The sequence below is a fragment of the Zosterops lateralis genome (assembly GCF_965231275.1).
Source record: "Zosterops lateralis genome assembly, chromosome: 5".
NCBI lineage: Eukaryota > Metazoa > Chordata > Aves > Passeriformes > Zosteropidae > Zosterops > Zosterops lateralis.
In genome coordinates, this window is record NC_139766.1 from 3211186 (window position 1) to 3234270 (window position 23085).

General features: G+C 46.7%; 1 protein-coding gene across 2 annotated transcripts in view; it reads right to left on the reverse strand.

The window, feature by feature from the left end:
• PTPRA (protein tyrosine phosphatase receptor type A) overlaps positions 1-23085 on the reverse strand; it is a 115107-nt gene that overhangs the window by 30175 nt on the left and 61847 nt on the right. Inside the window, exon 4 of one of the 2 annotated variants that reach the window (XM_083861405.1) lies at positions 1573-1765. The exons of the other annotated variant lie outside the window; for it this stretch is intronic. The gene's annotated coding sequence lies outside the window, so the exon portion shown is untranslated. The remainder of the gene's footprint in view (positions 1-1572; positions 1766-23085) is intronic. 2 annotated transcript variants of the gene reach the window in all.

Genomic DNA, 23085 nt, shown 5'->3' on the forward strand with positions numbered 1-23085 from the left:
GAATGGTTTGGGTTGGAAGGGACCCTAAGGATCATCCAGTTCCAACCCTCACAATTAATCCCCTGTAACTGGCACATCAGACCTTACTCTTTAGTAATATCTTGCTTTTAGGAAAGATTTTTGTCCCTGCATGTTTAAAAACAAACAAAGACTAACAAAGAACCTACAGACTTGATGGTCTCATGCTAAAAACATGGAGAGAAAAGCCAGGGGATGACACTACACCCTGGATGAAGCCAGGAGCAGACCTGTGGCACATCTAAAACCAAGACTCTTGAAGATCCTTGTCCATGGAAGGACAACTCTGCCACAGCCACCACCTGGAAACCACCTGAGGTGCCTCGGAGGGGAAGAACTACAAATACAAATTATTTTCCTAATAATAATTTTCCTAATAACTCTCATAATTAGGACAGGTTTAATTCGCCCTCAGCCACTCTTTTCTCCTGGCACCACGGATGTGTGATCATGGGAATACGTGCCAGTTGCTACTGCAGAATAAACGGGGATGGCTTGGGGAACAAATTATGGGAGAGACAGAGGGGATGAAAAGCTTCATGGGCCTGGAGCAACGGAGAATGACCAGCTGGAGAGGGATTCCTAAAGGATAGAGACTCCAGGCGGGACAGGTGAGGGACAAGAGAAGGGAAAGTTTTGAGGAGGAGTGCAGAGAGCTGGGCCTGAGGGCGTTCTCAGGGCAGGGAGGAGGAAGGTGAAGGACCAAGTCCAAACCTCGACCAGGAGGAAGGTGCTGGGATGGAGGTGAGGGATCAGGGTGCAGCAGGAGCTGTTCTGCCAAAGGGAGAGGGAGGTGAGACCTTCTCTGGGATGATTAACACAGATCTGCCAAAGAAACGCCCTCAGAGCTTGTAAAACCCCCTGGCTAGTACAGGACCACTCTCCTGGTGTGCTTTTCCCCACGGGATCAGCACTGCAGCCTCAACACAGCACCGGGAAGTGGAGAACAACTGCCAAAGAGACACGGGAGAGGCTGGCTCAACTCATTAGCCAAAACCATTCATTAATAATCAAAACACAAAAAAAGTCAAGGCGCGCGGGAACGTATCTCCTTAAATATCCCGTTCTAGGGTGCCCCCTCCTAAGTCCCAGGCGTGTGTGTACAAAGGAAACACGAGCACAGTTCACATTCCAGCTATGAAAAGGACTGGTTGCTTTTGATGGAGGAGTCAGGATGAAGGATGGCCATTATTCAGCATGACAGCATCTCTACCTAACAAAATGCTTTTCGGAGAGAGCCAACGGTGCGCGGGGAGGAGAAACGAGGCTTAAAATAAAAGAAACCCCCACTTAAAAAAAAAAAAATATATACAAAAAAATAAGCCCAGCGTTTGGGCTCAGCCCTTTCTGCAGGATCGGGATGAACTCCCAGCTCCACACCAAGACTGAGCCGGGAGCGTTCAGGCAGTGAGGGCTTGGAGCATCCCACTTAAAACAAAGGTGTCGGAGGGGATCGCTCGCATGACAGCCTTAAAATCTCATTACAGAGGGCTCAGCCCCAATTCAAACGCATGCGTTCGGTCATGCAGCTTAATTCTCCGTGGTTGTGCTTACCCTGAAATCCACCCGGGACACCTGTAGGTGCGAGGAGCAGCCAGCCCGTCCCACGGAGCAGCCCCCGGGGCTAAGAAAGTGCCGTGGAGCCGTGAAATCACCGCTTTACCTGCGGTAATTCTGCACCGCTGCTCAGTTCAGCCCTGTTGCCACAGTAACACTTGTGGTGTAGCCGAGATCACTGATTATGAAACTAGAAAAAAAAAAAAAAAAATCAGAGGCTGCTAATTAGGATATACTCCAGTTCTCCAAAAGCTCCATATTAATGACATTACGATTGCGAGCGCAGGGGAAAAACAGATGCCAGGAAGAATCACCTCGGTCAGCACCCGCGGCCAACAGCTGCTTTTTTTTCTTTGGGTCTTATTTTCTTTTTTTTTTTTTTATAGACAGGTCTTAAAAATTCAGCCTGAAAATTCCCTGTAAGATCGACTTGTTTTCCTCCTCCTTGAACAAACGTGCAAGACTCGGTGGAACAGTCTTTACTCTTTACATATATTTGCATGTATTAGACTGGGGGGAAAAAAAAAAAATAAAGGTTGAGGATGAGGCACAAACGGTGACAGCCAGAGCAGGGCCAGAGATGCATCTACTGCATCTCTCATTTTTCTCTGTTTCTCTGTTTTCCAGATAAACCAAAAATCATGATTTTACCAGTGGCTGCGAGGGTTTATAAACAAAGTCTGCAAACGAGGGGAGCTGGATTTGAAGCGTATTCCTCCTTGACTTATGTGAGTGCCAAAAGCTTTGTGAGGCACGTTCTTCTGCTGAAGGCTTCAAGCTGAAAAGTCTGACTGGAGCAGTTGTGCTGCCAGACACAACTGTTTTTCAGCACAATCCACAAATAAGACATCGGAGCGTGTTTCCAGGTGAAAGGAAAATTGCCTGACAGGTATTTCTGGAGCTGCAAGCCCAGAGAGATGCTGCCTGAAAAAGTCAGCTCATCAAAATGCTCTGATTTTTCCATTTTCTCAGATCTAGTGAGTGCATGAAATGCTGCTGAACACGTGGGGCCAGGCAAAAGTGAGTTCATGGATTTTGGAGAGTTTAGAAGACCTTCCTATCCTGAAAGTGTCCAAAGCCAGGTTGGACAGGGCTTGGAGCAACCTGAGATAGTGGAAAGTGTCCCTGGTGGAACAAGATGGCCCTGAAGGTCCTGTCCAACCTGGCCTTGAGCACTTCTAGGATAGGAAGGGCAGCCACAGCTTCTCTGGGCATCCTGTGCCATTGTTTTACCACTCTCATTGTAATAAACATGTTCCTAACATCCAGAATTTGGAGAACAATTCTTTGAGGCAGGAAAATAAGTGAGAATAATTTTTTTTTTCTCTGGCAGCATCACCTAAAACCTTGAAAGAACAGAGTCCCCCACTCACAACTGCATGAAGCAGTTTCTTCTCCCACTCATCAGCAATACTGAGGAAGTGTTAGATGGAGTGTTAATTACCTATAAATGTGATTTATTAGCTGGAAACAACACAAGACACCCACCTACCACCACATATGAGCAACTGGCCAAGCATGAGGGCACCCGGTCCTGGGTGGACTGGGACTGGCATGTCACAGATAACAAATTAATACAACCAGTGGGATTCAGCTGCATTTGATGGTTTAGTTGGAGGCATTATTTCCAACCTTTTAATAGGCTTATTTACAGGAATTAGTCCTTTAATGCTGTGTGCTCCTTGTATCCAGCGCAGTGTAATCCAACTGGATGCGACCACAGAGAGAACATCTGCTTTTGTGAGCATTTAGGGGAAATTATTGCCAATTACATGGATGGTAGGTGAGGGCAGCTGGGGAGGGAGGATCTGCCAGGAGAGATGAGGAGCCTTGCTGGAAGCTGATGGGAGCAGGAAGTGCCCTTGGAACATAAATATCCCAGCAAAAAGGAGCTGTTGCCCAGAGTGCCACCAAAACACCCTCAGCAAGGAAAGGATTTCACAGGCCTGCAGAGTTTAGGTGTGATCTCTGTTATCATTCACACTATCAGCATTTTGAGCAGGTCAGTCTCCCAAATAGTTCTTCTCACCAGATCATGCTCTTGAAAAATGACCACACCCTGCTTGCCTCCAGTGGCTCTGCTTCCACCTTTATATTTTTTTTTTCCATCTGTTTTTCTAATCTGCCTTTTCTTCACCTTTCCATCTTCCATGCCCAAGAGAGGTGTCCTTATTTAAAGCAAAGTGATGCTGTGGCACAAGTCGTGGAGCCAAACAAAGCTGGACACCTTCTATCATTGTTACTGCTATAAACACATTATGTAAAAATATATTTATGGATGTGATCAGAATGTCAGGGGAGGGAATTCTGCTTCCAGTGCTGTGTCCAGGTCCAGGATTCTCAACATGAAGAGGATGTGGAGCTGCTGGAGCAAATCCAGAGGAGGCCAAGAGATGCTCCAAGGGCTGGAGTCCCTCTGCTCTGGAGACAGATGGGAGAGCTGGGGGTGTTCCCCTGGAGAAGAGAAGGCTCCAGGGAGAGCTCAAAGCCCCTTCCAGTGCCTACAGGGGCTGCAGGAGAGCTGGAGAAGGACTTTGGACAATAGATGGAGTGACAGGACAAGGGGGAATGGCTTCCCACTGCCAGAGGGCAGGGATGGATGGGATATTGGGAATAAATCCTTCCCTGTGAGGGTGATGAGGCCCTGGCACAGGTTGTCCAGAGAAGCTGTGGCTGCCCCTGGATCACTGGAAGGGTCCAAGGCCAGGCTGGAGAGGGCTTGGAGCAACCTGGGACAGTGGAAGTTGTCCCTGCTCATGGCAGGGGGGCAGAACTGGATGATCTTTAAGCTTCCCTCCAACTCAAGCCATCCTGTGATTCTCTGTTTCTGCAATTTATACATCTGTAAACCTAATATAATATAGCTACTACAAATTATATATAGATTTTGCTATAAACTACCATAAACCCAATATCACTGCAATAAACATATTTCCTGCTGACTCAAGATCGTAAGAACTACTCCTAAACACCGTGGTGAGCACAAGCCCCTGCTGAGACCAACACAAAACCTAATGTTCAATAGTTCTGAAAAATACATAATTAAAATGCAGCTTCTTATCTTTGAAGTGATTAACCAACATCCTGGGACGACTGACTTTTAGCCCTCCCATGTTATTCACAATTCATCCTCTATTTTCATCTCCCCAACAAAAGGCTGAACTCAACTGTATTATTGTCAGCCAGGGCTTTTATCTCCAGCCTGTGGAGCGGTCAAGGCATGGGACAGAACAATGGCTCTCACAGGAGAACAAATACAATCTGAACAAAAATACCCTGTTGCTAAGGTCTAAACCAGCCTCCTTTTGGGCACAGCCGGGTAGCTGGGAATTCCAGAGCACCCTATATATAAAAAAGCGTGAGAATTAGGACTTGGATAGGGATAGTAACTTGACATTCAGCATTGCTGTGTTCTTCCCTCTAGGATGGCATTTAAAATAAGAGTATCACATAAAACCAAAGCTCATGGTTGGGAGGAAAGCTGAAGTTGGAGGAGCAAGTCCAGAGGTCCATGCAGATGCTGCCCCACACAGCCACAATGCAGATGGTGGGGAGGTCCACATCAGACCTCCTCTCCAGGAAAGCCCAACCCAAACCACAATGATTTCTCTTGTGAAATCTACCCCAAAAGCAACCACAGAGCAGCTGTGTGTGGTTTCCACATCCTCAGCTAAGGGAACAGCACCTGCTTCTGCTTTTGGGGTTCAGTGGAGAGATGCTCCTCCCCAGCAGTGGCTGGGCAAGGTACTGGGTCTGGCTGTGGTGTCCTCCCCACTGAACAAAAGGGTTTCCAGCAGCAATGTGGCTCTGAGGTCAGGGGTGACCCCAAAGTCAGGAAAAGCACGACTCATAGCTCTGGAAAGGTGCTGCAGGGTGGGATACTGGGTGAGGGGCCAGCAGAGCCATGGTGGTCCACAGAGGCCACCAGCCTCCATGACAAGGCCATCTTCCTCCCCTCTAGATGGAGCTGCAGGAGAAGCCTGAGATCCCTCCCTAAAGTGAAGGTGGATGCACCCCATGATCTCCAAGAACAGAATCAGAGAATCATGGAATGGTTTGGGTTAGAAGGGACCTTAGAGACCAGCCAGTCCCACCCTCTGCCATGGGCAGGGACACCTTCCATTGTCCCAGGTTGTTCCAAGCCTTGTCCAGCCTGACCTTGGACACTTCCAGGCATCCAGGAGCAGCCACAGCTTCTCTGTGCACCCTGTGCCAGCGCCTTCCCACCCTCACAGGGAAGGATTTCTTCCCAATATTCAACCCTGCCCTTTGTAGGTTTGCAGCCATTCCCCTCTGTCCTGTCACCTGCAGCTCAGTGCTAGAAAAGAGAAAAAATTCCTGAGGCAATTTCATGAAACCCAGCAAATTACTGGCAAATATAATACAAAAATTATAGAGACTCCCAAATAATGCTCCCATCCTTTGGTGAGGCATTTCTGTGCTGAAAACCCGCTCCAAAGCCTGGAAGAGCTGATGTGCTCAGGGGTGCCCCAGCAGCAGCAGCAGCTGCCGGAAGGAACAGCTCCTCTCAAGTGTTTGGAGATTATATTTGCACTGAAACTACAAATATTTTTGGACACACGTAGGCAGTGGTGAAAAGATGAATCCTGGCCATTTCACGTGCAGAAAAAGAAATATAGAGAGGGATTTTCAAGTTTCCTTGATGACAGCAGAGCATGGATGTGTATCAAAGAGACAACAGAGTCAAGGTAATGCTGAAATTCAGTTTTTTTATGACACATTTTGCTTTTTTTCCAATAAACGAAGTCTCCCTGAGCAGCCATTAAACATCACCGTTTGTCACTTAGATTTTAGTGATATGGAAATAAACATTAAGAGGTTATGACAGAGCTCAAATCCCCCTGCATTAGGCACCTAAGCCAAACAAAATTACGCTGAATTAAATTCATTTCAATCCCATCCAGAAGGACAGAGCCCTCCACTCAGGTTAAATCCTTCCAACAGCAATGAAGACGACAACACCCGAGACATCCCCATCTTTGAAAAAGTCCTTGCTGTTCCTTTCAAAAGGCTTTGAAAAGCAGCTTTCCCACAAAAACACCCATTGCCATCACGTCCTGGAGAGGAACATAATACACAGAAGGCTCCTCAGTGTCGCTGTTAAATAAGAGACCCCCCAAACCAGGCATTAAATGGTACAGGAGCTGCCACACAACAGAGAGGGCTTTCTGTGCCTGCAGGGACACAACACAAAGTCTGTTGCTCCAGACCAGGACGGTGTTTGGCGGCGCGAGGGCCCAGCCTGACAAACTCATCTCGTTTTTACAGAGTCATGGGATGGTTTGGGTTGGAATGGACCTTAAAGACCATTCAGTTACACCTTCCCTGACATGGACAGAGACATCTTCCACTAGACCAGGATGATCCAATCTGGTCTTTAACACTTCCAAGGATGGGGCAGCCACAGCTTCTCTGGGCATCCTGTGCCAGGGCCTCCCCACTATCACAGGGAAGGATTTCTTCCCAATATCCCATCTAACCCTCCCCTCTGGCATTGGGAAGCCATTCCCTGTGTCCTGTTCCTCCATCCCTTGTCCCCAGTCCCTCTCCAGCTCTCCTGGAGTCCCTTTAGGCCCTGCAAGGGTTTCTGAGCTCTCCCTGGAGCTTTTTCTTCTCCAGGTGAGCACCTCCAGCTCTCCCAGCCTGGCTCCAGAGCAGAGGGGCTCCAGCACTTGGAGCATCTCTGTGGCCTCCTCTGGATTTGCTCCATTTTCACACCTTTCCTGCACTGAGGATCCTGGACCTGGGCGCAGCACTGGAGGTGGAGCACCCTGAGAGCAGAATAGAGAACAGAATCCCCTCCCTTCACCTTCTCTGGACACAGCCCAGGGTACGATTCTATTTCTGGGCTGTGATCTGGCTCATTTTTCATCCACCAGCACCCCCAAATCCTTCTGGGCAGGGCTGCTACCAATCCATTCATCCCCTAGTCTGTTTCGGTCCTGGGAATGCCCCAGCCCAGGCACAGGACCTTACACTTGGCCTTGTTTAACCTCATGGGGATCACAAGGTCTCTCTTCCCCAGCCTGCCAAGGTCCCTCAGCATGGCATCCTGTCCCTCAGTGAGTCCCCTACACCTCTCAGATTGGTGCCATCACTTCTGACCCCATGCCATGCACCCTGAGGCCACCCTGGCTCAAATCATCCTTGTTGCCTTTAGTCCAAACCAAATCCAGTCCCATCCTTCAGTGACACGCATCCATCTCCAAGCTACGCCCTGTCCCAAATCAGACACATTCCTGGATAATCTGTGGGATTGGTTCACCCTAAATGGGTGATGTTGTACCCCAAGCCATCCTGTGCTTGTGCACCTCCTGCAATCCTTCCATAACCAAATGCAGGGATTTTCCTAAGAGGAAAAGGAGAAGATGTGATTTTGGGAAGTGCAAGAGGCTTAAAACTAAAATCCTACAGATGGAAAAGGGGAAATGTCTAATCCATGGACAAAGCAATAGGGATGTTACAAGCAGTTCATTACAGGGTAGATTTTGGATTAAGCAGTGCTGGGTTAATGGTTGGACTCAATGATCTGAGAGATCTTTTCCAACCTAAATGAATCTATGATTCTATTTCTACCTTAATAACACCCTCACGTTAGGGCACTGTTCTCAAAGGAACCATCCCCATGTAACTTCAGAGATCTAGATGTGATTTCCAGAAGTGCCTTAACTTAAATATGAACCAACCAGCCTCTACTCCTCTGTGGAGTACTTTGCTCCTTTCCCTCACAGCTTTACAGAGATCTCGTGGGTTCTGGGTGTGATTTGCCTGCTTTTAAAACCCAAGTTTGCCAGATGTTATGGGATCTCTTTATATCCCCTGTACGTCCCTGATGCTCCAATGTGCAAATGCTTGTACAATTATATATTTGGATGCTGACTGCACCCCACCTCCCACTCTGGAAGCTGCAGGAAAGGCAGACCTGGAGTCTTTGGAAAACGTGGTACCATCTTCATTCTCAGTTAATGAATTATCCCACGAGCAGTGCAAGAAAGGGATTAACTCTGCTGAAGGAAAGCCCCGTCAGGTATCTCCACCACCAATGAAGACAGAGGATTCCTGAGTGGAATTCTGACCCCTCCCTCAGCTCCAAAGCAGTGAAAATGACGGGCACAGCTCAGCCTCTAAAGCAGAGTCTGCACCATTGGAAAAGACTGGAAAGGGAGAGCACAGGGAAAAAAAGCAGGAGAACCCCTGCTCTCTCGAGGTGGCCTTTCCTGGCAGCAGCAGGGCATTTCAGGTGTGGGATACTCCTGAACCACCTGGAGGAACCAGTTATTCATGGCAGATGCTGAGACACTTATTAAGAGTCAAGGAAGGAACATCAGCAGTGGGGTGGGTGACTTTTAATCCTTGCTAGCATGGACTGGAATTAAAATTAATGAGCTTGAAATGAATGGCCACCCATTCAAACTCACACCCCAACACACCTCTCTGGCTGGGACATTAATGCAGAGACAGAATCAATCCAACACCATCTTCCTCCTGATCTATTTGGGCACAGATAAAACCCCTCCAAAACACCTCACAATATCCAGCCTGGTGGCACTGCCACTGTTTTTTATCCCACCACTGATTCTCCTCCTGGTCCTCCAAGAGGACACTTTGAGGGACAGGAGAAGCTGTAACACATCTCTGAAAGCTGCTTTAATAAAGAGGGAAAGACCTGGAGGGAAGTTTCAGGTGATTTGGTTGAAGGAAGCAGCTGTTGCTGAGCAGCTTTAACTCCTCTCATCCCAGATTAGCTCCTCGGAACTCAGCAGGAACTTTCCAGCTGTTCCACTTGCTGGAACGATGCCACGTTTGTGTGTCAGACTAAACATCTGTGCTTTTAAAGCCCGGGATTTTCAGATCAGTTCTGTGTATTTGGAGGGGGAAAATAACAACACAAATTGTCTGTTAGGGGAGATCCATTGAACAGAGCCACCATTATTTCTTCCTCTCCATCCCCCACATGACCTCTCCTCTTTCCACAGGCAAAGTGGTTCAACAGATTTCAGGAAAATGTGGAGAAAAACAATTTTGTACATTTTCTGTGGTCAGTCTTTTCCTGTTAAGTCAGGGAGGAGGTACCAGAAACACAGCCTGCAAGTTGGCATCTTCCCCTCCTGCCTCACCCCTTCAGGAGAGCACCCAACTTGGGATCTGGGGTTTGGGGTCCAGCTGGGAAGCCCAGTATGGACTGGGAAAGGGTACTGGTTTATCCCATGGGCCACTCCTGCTCTTACAGGGCACTCACTGGAAGTGATGATAGGATCCCTCCAGTTTGGCTTCAGGGGCTCCATAAATCTCCATGAGCTCCACTTTTCCACCCTCCCAGCTCTCCATCAGCTCTGACTGCTGGAGCAGCCTTTGGTCTCTGCTGACACCCATCCCTACCCTCACTTGAAGACAAGAGTTAAATATTTCTGTGTTGACAGCTGGCTCTAATCTGTGGGGAATGTGATCTGTGCTTCTGGTCTGATCCCCCATTAGAGGGGCAATCAGTGTCCCGACATCAGCGTCACCTCGTGCCTGAGCATTTTTGTTCTCTCCCTCCACTTCCCTCACAGGGAAGAATTTCTTCCCAATATCCATCTTAATCTGGCCCTGATGCCCAGCACCACTCCAGGCTTTTCCCTGTGCCCGACAAGATCCTCATGGCCCAACAGCATTTTCATGTGGGACTTTTGCTTCTTTCCCATTTCAAAAGACCTGAGATATTACAAGAGCTGTGGGATGTAGAACATCAAAATTGGGGGTTTAACAGCCTGGCAGGTAAAAACCATGAGTCACAAAGCACAGGAGGCATTCAGGGACATCAAATTGCACAAGCCCTGCAGTAACCTGAGGACTCGGTGGGGTGGGAGGAGGAAAATCTGGCACCTCTTGTTCACACTGAGCAGGTCCCTGGAGCAAAATATTCCCAGAACCACACCTACAAGGATCTCCTCACCTGCCATGAGCCAGGCAGCCAGCCTAGAAGCAGGTGACAAACTGGGCAGCTAAGGACAGTGAGGTGTCCCAAATCTTTGCCATCACCTCCATCTTTCCTCACTGTGCAGAAGCTTCAGAGTCAGGGAGCCAGATGTTGCTTCAGCATGACAGAATAACAGCATCAGGTGTTTGTGTGCCTCACTGTGAACCCACCTCCCCTCTCCCAGCCCAAGGGAGCTGCCACTCGGGCTCTTTCCATCCTTTTTATAGAGGAAACCAGCACCAGGATCAAAAGAGGCTCCTGAGTGAGAGGCTGATGGGAAAGGGCAGGAACTGGAGAGGCGACAGCGAGGAGGAGACGGGGTTGAGCAAAGTGAGGGGTTGTTCTTTGTGCTGCAGCCTCTGGCCGTGTAACCTGAGTGGCAGCACAGATGATGCTGAGTAGCAGAGGAAGGAGAGAGAAAAACACCTGTGTTTGGGTTGATGAAAACACTGGGTGACTGCACAAAAGGGAGAGCTCCTGTTTCTCCTTCCCCTGAGTGTCGCTGCTCTGGGTCATCCTCAAACAACCCCACGTTTTACTGGGAGAGGAAAACTTGATTTCAAGTCTTACCCTGCAAGTCCTTTGGTTGCACTAGATGGAAGAAGCTCTGTTGGGAAGTGAAGAAAACACAACGAGGTCTTAATTCCCTGCTGAACCAAGCACTGGCATTCACACAGAATGGATTAACAGAAGTGGTATTTTTCCTTCCTTTAGCCCAGCAAAATGAGAAGCATCTCCAACATTTGGCTATCCCATGCCTACCAGGACATCTGTGGTTTGGCTGGAAGAACAACTAAAGCTTTCCATGCAACTCCTCAGTCTCCCCACACAACCATCAATCTCTGGTGTTGTTTGAGTGCAAAATCCATGTTAAGGCAGAGAAAAGTGGATTTTAATTTTTTTTTTAATGGATTCTTTGCAGTGCTCTGATCCTAAGTCCTCTTAGCAGTCCTGGGAGCACAGATCTCAGCTTGCTGCTTGTTCCCACACTGAGGGAGAGAGGAAGCCTCTCAGGAATCTGCATCACCTGCTCATGGACCTTCAAAGCCTTCTATTCACCTTGGGCCGTGTTGTCCCAACGCTTTTCAAGGACGATTCCTTGTGAAAGTCGGTTAAAGGAAAGGCCTGGCTGTATTTACCTTGGCACCTGATTGCCTTCCAGGGTCCTCCTATTTCCTCCCTGAGTAATTAATTAATAGCTTGTCAGTGAGGAGAGGAGGAATAAAGAACTTCACCCCATTTTTCCCAAGTCTTTTGCCACTTGTGGCCAAACCTTGACCACGCCTCACACCTGCAATTTGTCACAGTATTGCAAAACACGAAACCTACCAATAAAACCCCTGAGATTCTTCTTTTGGGATGTTACAGGCATTAAGCTGCTTCCAGAGATGAGATGCAAGGTCACCGAGAAGTGCTGGAGCTGATAAACAGCCCCAGGACTGCTTCATAATCTCTGCCAAACAAGTCCTGTATATCAGAAAAAAGGTTCAGAAAGGTGAAACGCCTGTTATATATAATTTCCAAAGCTCCTGCTGAGGAAAACCAGAAAAACCCAGGACTCCTTGCTGCTGCTGCAGAAAGCATTAATCCCAGGCTCCATCAGCTTTCCATCCCAAAAGTGGCACACCGAAACACGCCGCCGGCGCGAGCCGGTGCCCAACTGACCCATTTTTATTTTTTTCTTCTTCTTCTCCTTTACAAACTGGGTGAATAAGGACAAAACCCATCTTATTTTCATTGAGAAAACATAATTCCCTCTGAGCAAGGTGCGATCCCGGCCTCGCTCTCCCGATGGCGAGTCCCCTCCTGACCTATTTACGGAAGTGCCGCGGCGAGGATTTCTGTGTTAAAAAAAAAAAAAAATCCTAAAATTACACTGCCCTACAAAGAGCCGGGATAAATTGACCCCTCTAAGCAAACGGGTTGCCAGGCTTTTATCTTCCCCCCATTGTCGGCTGACGCTGGAGCGGAATAATGAGACGGTGCGGGGCTCGACGGGGCACGATTGGAAAACTCTGCCTTAGCAACTCAATTGTATCCCTGACGCCTGTGCTGGCTTTTATACACAGCTACTGGTTTGGAAAGCTGCTTCTCGTTTCACACACTCACTCCATAAAGCTCCATTTACCATTTTCATCCACTTATTTTTCGCCTGGTGTTACGGCAGAGGGAATTAGTTGTGGGGTGGAGAAGTGGCTTTGTAAAAAAGTCTTGGGGGGGGATTGCTCTGGTTGCGTTTTCGTGCCCTTCATCCAGTCTAGACATGAAAGTCTCAGGATGCAGATGATTTCCGCCTCCTTGCAGAGGTTGTTCCATGGTATTAAATAAAAAAGGGGATGAAGGGAACAATAAGCACTCAGATGTGTCTAAAATTAGAGGTTTACAAAACAATCTGAGTTTATAATATCCCCAGTACAATAAAAAGCCAAGAGCAAGTGGGCCAATTATTTAAAAACTGCAGGATAAAAGGAAACCTTGATCAAAACTGTTATCAGGGGAACAAATCTATCCTTATTGTGTTGCAGTTTCACTGCTGACTGAAATAACTTTTCTAAAATTGCCACTATGCTGCTAAGAATTAGCTAAATAGAAACAACGCACCGAAATCAAAACTGCCTTGCCCAAACCATCAACATGACAGCAGCCCACAGTTCTTCCCTCTTTTCTGCCAAGGTTTAAATTCCAGTATGGTTTTTCCCTTTATGCACCTTCACTCATCACACAGAAAATGGATGAGTTGATTTCCATGTGATCTTCAGTTAAATTTGCATTTTGGGTCTCAAGTGGTAGCAAAGCTGCAGTTCCAGGCCTTTAAGTGAATGGGTAAATTAAGAGGAAAACACCAAAACTGTGTTTGCTTTGGTGCTGTTATTATTTTTAATATTAGTCTTAAACAAGGAGCAAAATTGATACAACAGCAGTGCCAGAAATATCCTCCTCCTTCTGCCAGGGGAGATGAAAATGTGCTTTAAAATACTGGGGGGAAAATAATATTTACAAATCACTGCTGAGAGGAGGGATGCAGAACCGGCAGGGGATCGGAGATTATGCAGCATCCAACTTCTGCTGTCTCTGACCACTGGGAGAATTCAGAAGGAATTAAGAGTTGTCAAGGGGATAAAGTCAGTGTCAAGGAGACAGACTTTTCCTTTGAAAAGCCATCTCTTCTTCTGAGGGTAAACCAGATCCTTCAGAAACCTGACCTTGAACTTGTGTAAGGGAGTGAACGTGCTCTGAGCACAGATGCAGGGCAGATCTCCACAGGCTTCTCCTTAGGAGAGGACAGCGGAGCTGAGGTTCAACTCTTGCACATAAAATAAGAAAATATGAGCCCTGAAGTACAGAACCAAATAAAGATGGGCACTGCAGTCCCCATGGCCTCAAAACCAGGCATGTGCGGACTGTGTTCACATGCACTCCATGTATCCAGAACAAACATAACCATGGAGTTGTATTTGCTCAGCTTCCCACTGCTCAACCACACAAGTTGCTCCTTTATCCAATGCTCCATAATCCTCATTTTCCCTACTCCAGCTCTCTCTGTCCCAAGAATTCACATTCAGCATTAAACTCAATCCTTCTCCTTCCTAAATGTTACACACAGTCCACTTTCTCACCTTTCCCCTCCTCCCACGTCCTACAGCTGTTTCCTCCATCACAACCATCCTTCCTAGGTAAGAAATGATCCTCAGATCTCCCCCATTCCTCCTTGGAAATCCATACCAAGTCACAGATCCTTCCTTTTCTTCCCATCAGCAGTCACAGCACTCACCTTGGTAGATAAACAAGGTTGGTGGCAAAGCACTCATGAGCATCAAGCCATGATTCAGCCACGACACACCAGCAGCCACCTAATTTAATGTGACAATTGGGTCAAATCCTAACCTGCTTCACAAGGTTTTCTCATCACCAACCTGCACCACGACCAAGGGGGAAAGAGAAGAGAAATAAAAAGTTCATGGCCAGCTACAGGGTGCCCAGAGAAGCTGTGGCTCCTGGAATTGTCCAAGGCCATGTTGGATGGGGCTTGGAGAAATTTGGGATGGTGGAAGGTGAGCTTTAAGGCCCATTCTGTGATACTATGATGATACATTTCTTCCCCATTCTCAGAGCTCTTATCCCATGGAGAAACAGGATTTTTTGGGGGGTGAAATCCAAGAAAAAGCTGTTCAGATCTCAGTGAAACCATTTTCAGCCCACAAGCTCCAGAGCTGACACCCATGGACACCAGGCAGTTTTGGGAGATGCCCCAGCTGCAGCTTCATGGAAGGTGAAGAACATTCCCTGCAAAGATGATTACACCCTCCTAAGCCTAGAAGGAGTCACAGCAGGGGACAAAAAAAAAAAAAAATACAATCTTTTTTAATTGAACACATTTCAGAGTAGCAGAATCACAGCCCAGGACAACAGCAACCCTGTAAGCAGTGACACATCCCTAAGGCCACCACACTCCCCAGTCCAGTGCCCTTCCCCACCTCTCAGCAGGAGGAAATGAAAACCACATGGACTGGCCAAGGAAGGGATTGATTAATTCATCTGGTCCTACCCACCACGCAGCAAAAACTGCTCCCTGCAAGAAATTTCCCAAATTGCTCCATCCAGTCTCACTTATAAAAGTCCAAAGCGATGGAGTTTCCAGCTCTTCTCCTGGGATATGATTTCTCCCTGCAGGAAGCCTTTCCTAGCAAGACTTTCCTTTTGAAAATATCTTCATTTCAATTTGCAGCCCCCCTCTCTCCCCTGCCTGTGTGCATTTGTGAACTACTCTAATGAAACAGATTAATACCAAAAAGGAATTACAATTTAGGAATAAATTAGTTTATTTTCCTTTTATCCTCTACCAAACCCCCTCAACATGTCAAAGGAAGTGTGAGTCTCTCTGAAATCTTCCTTTTTAAATTGGTCCCACTGCTCATAATTACACCTCCCCTCTGTCCATACAAGTTATTTTGCTTTTCTTTCCCCTTCTCCTTTTTTTAGGGAGGAGGGAAAGAAGGCAGAGAAAAGAGTAAGAAAGGGTGGGATAAGGGGAGAGAGGAGAGGGACCCATCCCATCTCATTGGCCTTAATTGCTTCCAACATTCTCCAAGTGTCTGAACATGAAGGTTATGATACTGGTGTTGCCTGATGAATATTCCCAACTTCATTCCAGATGCAGAATCTGAGTTTATCCAACAATTGGGTTTTCTGCAGCAGGAAACAGCTTCCACTTCCCAGAAATCCCAAGGAGAAAGGCTGAGATGTGGCCAAATCCTGGGCAGCAGCTTGGAGGAAAAAGGACTAAGGGCTCAAACTCTGCTCCAAAGAAATAATATTTGTTCACAAAGATTGGAAGGGCTGCAAGAGACAAAAAAGGCCCTAAATATCCACCAGGCTGGAGATTAAACACATACTGATAGAGGGTATCAAAAATGCAATGGCTTTGACTGAAAATGTCCTTTAAAAAGCACTAGATGGGAAAATTCTACTCCCACCACCATCCTATTTCCCCAAAGGATTTTATACACATATCTGGTGGTAAAAGCTATTCCAATTTATTACAAAAAAAATAGGTTATTTTAGGCTTCATCACTTCAGCAAAGAATGACCCACTGGATCCAAGGTCCTTCCTCTGGGACAGGGACACCTTTCACCAGCCCAGGTTATTCCAAGCCCCATCCAACCTGGCCTGGCCTTGAACACTTCCAGGGATGGGGAAATACATGGAGGTGAATTACAAGTCATTAAAAGCTGTTTCCACCCCACAGGTGGCCCAGCTCAGTGTCACTTTTTAAAGGTTTCCACTCCTGCCAGGAGCTTTGCTGGAGACCTTCACTCCCTGTGTTCCAAAACATTCAACCATGTGTGTAAATCCTTGCCACACAAGGATCTGAAAGCCAGGGGGAGTTTTTTAGGTGGGAGGGCTGCTCCAGGTAGGAAAACCCATCGAGGAAGATGTGAGGAAAGCCCACACTGCAGAGGAACTCTCTGCTTGCTTCAGCAGCACAGTTTAATTCCCACCCTTGCACAGCATGTTCTGATATTTAAAAATATTCAGTGAACTTCCAGATCTCCTTTGCCCTTTATTTTTCTGACGGCTTCTCTTGGATGGGAAGTGCAGGGAAAATCCAAACTGCAGCAAAGAGCCAGGAACCACTGCAGCCACTGACCCGGGGCCAACTTTGGGGATGTTTTTGTTTAAAACACAACTTTTACAGAGCTGTAAGAATAAATATATATTCTAAACCCTTCAACACTTACTAGAAGTCTTAAAAAAAGCAGTCTTGGAAATAGGAAGTGCACATCCAAAGGGAAAGCTGGAGCAGAGGGAGGCAGCCTGCCCTTCCCTGGCTGCACGTCTCCCTTTCTTGGCTGCAAGGAGCAGCAAGGAAGTGATTATAAAGCATTTATTTGCAAAATCACAGCCAATAAATCCAAGAGCAACAACACCCTCCCTCGCACCGCTCCGTCTTTGGGTGGGGGGGAAACGGAGGAGAGCTGTAGGTCTGAGCAGCAGGCAGGTGAATGGCAGGAGATCTTCACTCCAAAGTTTTTGGGGAAGAATTCAAGCCTATAAAGTGGAATATTCACCCAGGCTGTCCCTTACCTCTGCTGTTTTGAAGCCCTAGGAAAATAAAAAGCCTTAGAAAGGCAATGATGGCTGTGGAATGAAAATGCCTGAGAAGGTTAAAAAGGAAAAAAAAAAAAAAAGACTGGGATGTTGAATAAGGAAATGAGTAAGGGAGAGCAAGAGAAAATAAAATGGTACAGAAAAAGCCATCTAAAATTCTCCTCCCCTTTCCTGGATACAAATACCATCACAAGAAAACCGTAGGAAGCGAATCTGAACTGCTTTGAAAATCACTGAGGTCAAAAGCCCGACAGAAGAAAGGAAAAAGGATTAAACAAAGGGATGATATAATCTATCCAGCTATAATTCAAACCTTCGAGGTATAAATAGCTCCACTACAGGGCTCAAGTCAACCACTAATTTACGCTGCAATCAGGAGGGGGAGGCAGATACCCATCCCCACAAGCAGATTAATCCTTAATTGCTCATTTTTGCATTTCTGACACCTTTCTTTTGAAGTACCAAAGCTGCTACCGTCTCACAAAAGGCGCTGGTGAGCCTGAAAATTGGAGAGATGAGCCTGGCTGCTGCTTGTTGGGGCCCATACACAGTCCCAGATGCTTTTGTGGGTCCTCTGTGCAAATGAAGAAAGGAGATGGCTCCAATCCATGGGGATAAGAGAGGATCAAAGGCAGCATTTGCCAGTTTGACACAAAGGGAAGCAGGACTCGCATGACAGCTCGTGTTTCACAATGTTTTTCACAAGGCCTTAATTGCAGATAAATACTTACTGGGATATTCAAATACTTGTGAGCACTTCAGTCACTTCAGAGCTCTAAATCCCTCTAGGAATAAGGGTTAAGGATGGGGTGTGTGATGTGAGATAAGAGCAGCAGGACCATCATCAGCTGGTGGTGGCTTTCAGAAAGGGACACCCAACCTCTTCTCCATGTCCTTCCCACTTGATTCATCTTGATCCATGTGAGGAAAGCAACGACAAAGATGGAAAGGTGACTGTAGGGGGGTTTCTTCAGTCCCTACACACGTTCTCTGTGCAACTGCATCGATTTTTAGGGGAGAAATTCCTTCATTCTTCACACTGTCAACTTCTGAAGTTGGGTTAAGAGCCCAACCCTTCCTGTTCCTGTGTCCATCCAGTGTTCCCAGGTGGAATGGCCGTGTCCAGAGACCCCTTGCATGGGTCCTGTGGGTTAATTAACCACCCTGCCCCTGTTAATGACCCTCACTGCATCCCAGCCTATCTGAATTGAATGAAAATATCATCCTAGAACCAGAATCACAGAAAGATTTGTGTTGGAAGGGATGTTAAAGCCCATCCAGTTCCACCCCATGAACAGGGACACCTTCTGCTATCCCAGGCTGCTCCAAGCCCTGTCCAACCTGGTCTTGGACACTTCCAGGGATCCAGGGGCAGCCACAGCTTCTCTGGGAAATCCATTCCAGGGCCTCCCCACCCTCACAGGGAAGGATTTCTTCCCAATATCCCACCTAACCCTGCCCTCTGTCAGCAGGAAGCCATTCCCCCTTGTCCTGTCACTCCATCCTTTGCCTAAAGTCCTTCTCCAGCTCTCTTGAAGCCTCTTCAGGCACTGAATCCCCCCTTCCCTGCTGCCCAGGGAACAGCCAGGGCATGTCCAGCCTTTCATCCACCAACATCCCCAAAGCTTTCAGGGCTGCCATATCCCTGCTATTTTTTGCTGATGAGATACAGCATCCCATATAAAAATTCCTATCCTATAACACATCAGACTTTTTTAGCCAACAACTTTCTCCTAACACCATCTCATCAGTCACCAACCTCAATTGTGCTCAACCTCTGCTACACAAAACTTTGATTTATTCCTTTTGGGAAGCATCCAGCTTGATCCCAATATCAGGGATGGGTTTTTTGGGTTTTTTTGTGTGTGTGTTCCAGTGGGTAATTTCATTAAGATGTGCCCCTGGAAACCTTATTCCAGGCTGAGTGTGCAGCTAGTGGGAAGAAAGGCTTCTTGATGATGCATTTTCCTACCAAAATAGAAGCAGCATCTTTAAACATAAACAGATTTCAGCTTCCAGCACGGCAGTCCCGGGGCAGGAGACTGAACCAGCTTGAACTACTGAAGTCACACAGGGAAGAATTTGTGGGAAAAAAAAAAAAAAAGAAGAAGAAAAAAAGTGTGGTTTCTGTATTTCAGCAGCCACGTGCTGCAGATGGATTAAATGCCATGTAGGCTGGTGAGAAAAAAAAATAACTTTGCTCCTCCCCCGAAACAGAAGTTGGGACAATTCCCATCGAAACTGGATCAAGCACAAAGCAAAAGTCACCAAATGCTTCAAAAGCAGTGAATTGTATGAAATTCAGATGTTAAAGCATCACTGGGAAAAAAAAAAAAAAAACACCCTACAATGCCCTGTGGTATGAAACTCTGGAAATGTATATTAAAAACTGTGCAACAGAGAATTTTTCCATATTTTTCCTCCCAAGAATAAAGACTTGGGATAAATCAACAGCTGAAAGGTCTGAAAGTCATCTCGCTGTGAGCCTTTGTTAATAAAAATCAGAGTATGGATGAAATCATTCAAGCTGAAAGGAAGAGCAAATGTTTTAAAAAGTATTTTCCTTTGAAAAGGAAAAATCTGCCTCACGGTGAAGAGAAGGAGCAAATCAGTTCACGACATTTCTTTCTTTTCGTGACAGGGAAAATTTATGAAAATTATGATTGCTGCAGAAGGAAAAGTCATTTCATTACAAGCAAGACATGAAGCACTGACAAAGAACTTCTTCCCCTGCTAAGGCTCAAACCCCAGGGCTGTCCCCATGAGATTACAAAGCAGAGTTGCCCAGAGCACAATGTGGGGACCAAAGGTGAGGCTGAGCATCCTGCTGATCATCTCCATCCCATCACTTAACCAGCATTTCCAATTAAGAACCTCTTAGAGATTCATCATGGACTTCAGCAAGCTGACAGCCCTTCCCAAAGCCCAGAAACAGCCACTTTAAAAACAATGAAAACTCCTGAACACCTGCCTGAGGGATGAACACACCGGTGTCTAGCAGATATTATCTCTTTATTTAAGGGCAAATAAAATTGAAGCGGGGAGTAGATGTTTTAAAGCAGTTAATGCAGGGCTGGGTTGCCAGCCAACATCTCACTAAAACATCTTCCCAAATGGTACATTTCAGGATTCAAAGCACATAAAAATAAAGAAATAGATATTAAATAGATTGTGATCAAGCCTCTGGCTGCTTGGCAAAAGGACTTTTAACAGATTCACCTCCAAAGCAAAACAGTAGCTGGGAAGCATCCTCCAGCAAGGCTGACCTCCCATTGACCAGCTGGCTCAAACCCAGTGCCATACAGGGCTTCTCAGCTTGATTTCATGCTGTGGACACCTGTTAGCATCCCTGCTGAAATATTTGAGGGTGGTTTCAATGCTGCTCATGGCACCTGAGCTGGGTGGACCACAGTGGCAGCTGAGGAGCAGAAAATTAATTTCCTGTGATGTGTCATTTGAGGAAACAAATCTCCATCTGGCCCAAGGTGTGTCTGAGCTCCAGGACAGGCAAACTGAGCCTCTGGCAGCTCTGGGAGGAGGTGGAGCAGCACCACAATGTGGGTGTTGAGGATTTTTTGCCCCCCAGCACCTGCAGGGCTCTTCTTTCCTTCCCCAGCAGCCCTGGAAGATGTGGTGACCTGGCAGCAGCACGGCCTGAGGCAGCTGGAGGCACTGACCAACTGCAGCTGGAGTTTCAGGTTGATTTTTTGACAGTAAATGATGTCTGTAAGAGACACCTGCTCTGGCAGTGTGCAAAAGCAGAATCCTTGTCCTCCCCGCTGAGTGTTTGTTCCAAGACAGACTGGGAAGAAAAAAATCCAGCCAACACCACTCTTCATGGGGAATCCCAGGTTTTTCAGCCATTCCTGGGGCTCCCTGCATGTTCCAGTTTGGGGAAGCATTGAAGGGCAAAGCTCCAGCCCCTTCAAATATTTTTATTTTAACTCTCTCTCTCCAGACCCTTCACACTCTTCTTGGTCACCACCTGTAATTTTGAGTTCATCTTTGGGATGATGAAGGCAGGGAGACACTGAACATCCCAAACATCCCAGCAAGTGCCTGCTGAACTCCCATCACTTCCACACACCTGAGTCTTCTTACAAGGATTAAAACACCAACACAACGTGAATCCTGACCAACTTCTCTCCAGAAAAAACCCAACTCACTTTCCACATTACTCCACCACCTTTCTGCTACTTAATCCCTTGCACCATTTCCTCCTCCTGCAGAGCTCTCACCTCCTCACAAGTTTTCTCTGCAAGGAAGAACCTTAAATAACTAAACTGCAGCTGCAGAGACCTCCCTGCTCAGTCCCATCTATACCTCAGAAACTCAGATGTCAGTTTAGATCCCATAACATCCACTTGTTTTGGGGGACAAAGAGCAACATTTCATCCTAGAAAGTAGTTTGTCTCAAATACAATTATTTTTGCAAAATCATGGCTTCTGTTCACATGATTTTGTCGAATTACCAAGCTGATCTAGTGGAAAGTGTCGCTACACATTGGATTAGGTGATCTTTAAGATCTCTTTCAACCCAGTATATTTTGTGGTTCTGTGACTCTCTGACTTCTCCAACCTCTTGTACAAGAAGCACATACTAATATTTTTTGTTTGCTTGCTTTTTAGTTTCCTTTTTTTTTTTTTTTTTTCAAGTAAGGACCAGGTCAAGTTGAATTTTGAACCTACAAACTTCCTCTAGAGCGACAGCAGTTTGACCTTGTGCTTCCTCAAAGCTCAGCCCAAGGTAAGACCTGAGGTTGCCAAGAATCTGCTGAGTGAGGTGCAGCCAAGCTGGGCACCTTCCATGGGGGAAAAAGAGCCATGAAGAGGTAAAACACAACTTTATTGTAGTATAAACTCCATCAATATTTGAAGTGTTTCACTTTAAAGAGCTTCTCCCCTCCCTCCAGCTCTGCAAAGAGAGAATTGCTCACCAAGGCACACAAACCACATCCAATGGAAGCAGAAGCCAGCCAAGCAGCTCAGACACAGCCCCCATCCCACAAATGCTCTCTGCAGCAGCAAAACTATGGCTTACAGTATTTCCTTCCCCAAATATTGTACATTTCACCTGGTACACCACCCACTTCCTGCACTACAACTTACAAGCTGGGCAGAAGCACCTGGACAAGAGAGGACGGGAGAGGAAGGGAAAATGTCTTGCATATGGATGGGCACCTATAAAATACATTAAAAATCAAATCTGGGAATTAAATTCCCTCAGCAATGGTCAACCGAAATCTAGTTTCTCCTTCTTGGATCTCCCCAGATCACCCTTCCAGTCTCCCCAAGCAATAATTTACCTCCTTCCCCAGCGAGCTCATCCCTTGGTTCCACAGGTACCAACTGTGCCCTCTCTCACCTCAAGTGTTGTTATATTTCAACGAAGCTCAGAGAAACTGGTGGAGTTTGTAAGACAAACACCACATTTTGTGTCAGAACTGGAGGATTTACGCATCAAAAGCTTGTCTGGCTTCTCCCCAGCTGCAGCCGTTTACCTGCTGCCAGGTATCACTTCCCCTGAAATGCACACCCAACCTTAGGCCACCACAGGTAAAGGATCACAGCCCTTGGAAATAGATTTAAAAAAAATAAAAATTCCAGGTTGTCTTATCTCCCAGTGGACATCCACACACAAAAATCCCCAACCCAAATAATCTGCCTGCCCTCAGAATGACTCTGTGCAAAAAGGGAACAGGTCCCTGACCAAGCACAGGCGGTTCTGCACCATGAGGAGACTGTCCGTGTGTTTAATGCATCACAAATCCATCCAACCACCAATGGAGCTGCGAGGGGTCCACGTGTCCCTTGCCAAATTCCTGTGTAATTTTTCATTCTTTCTTCTTAATCATTGCATAATCCAGGGGAAGATTTGTACAGCAATATTAAAGGAAAAGTCGCCGGTGCAGAGAGAGGA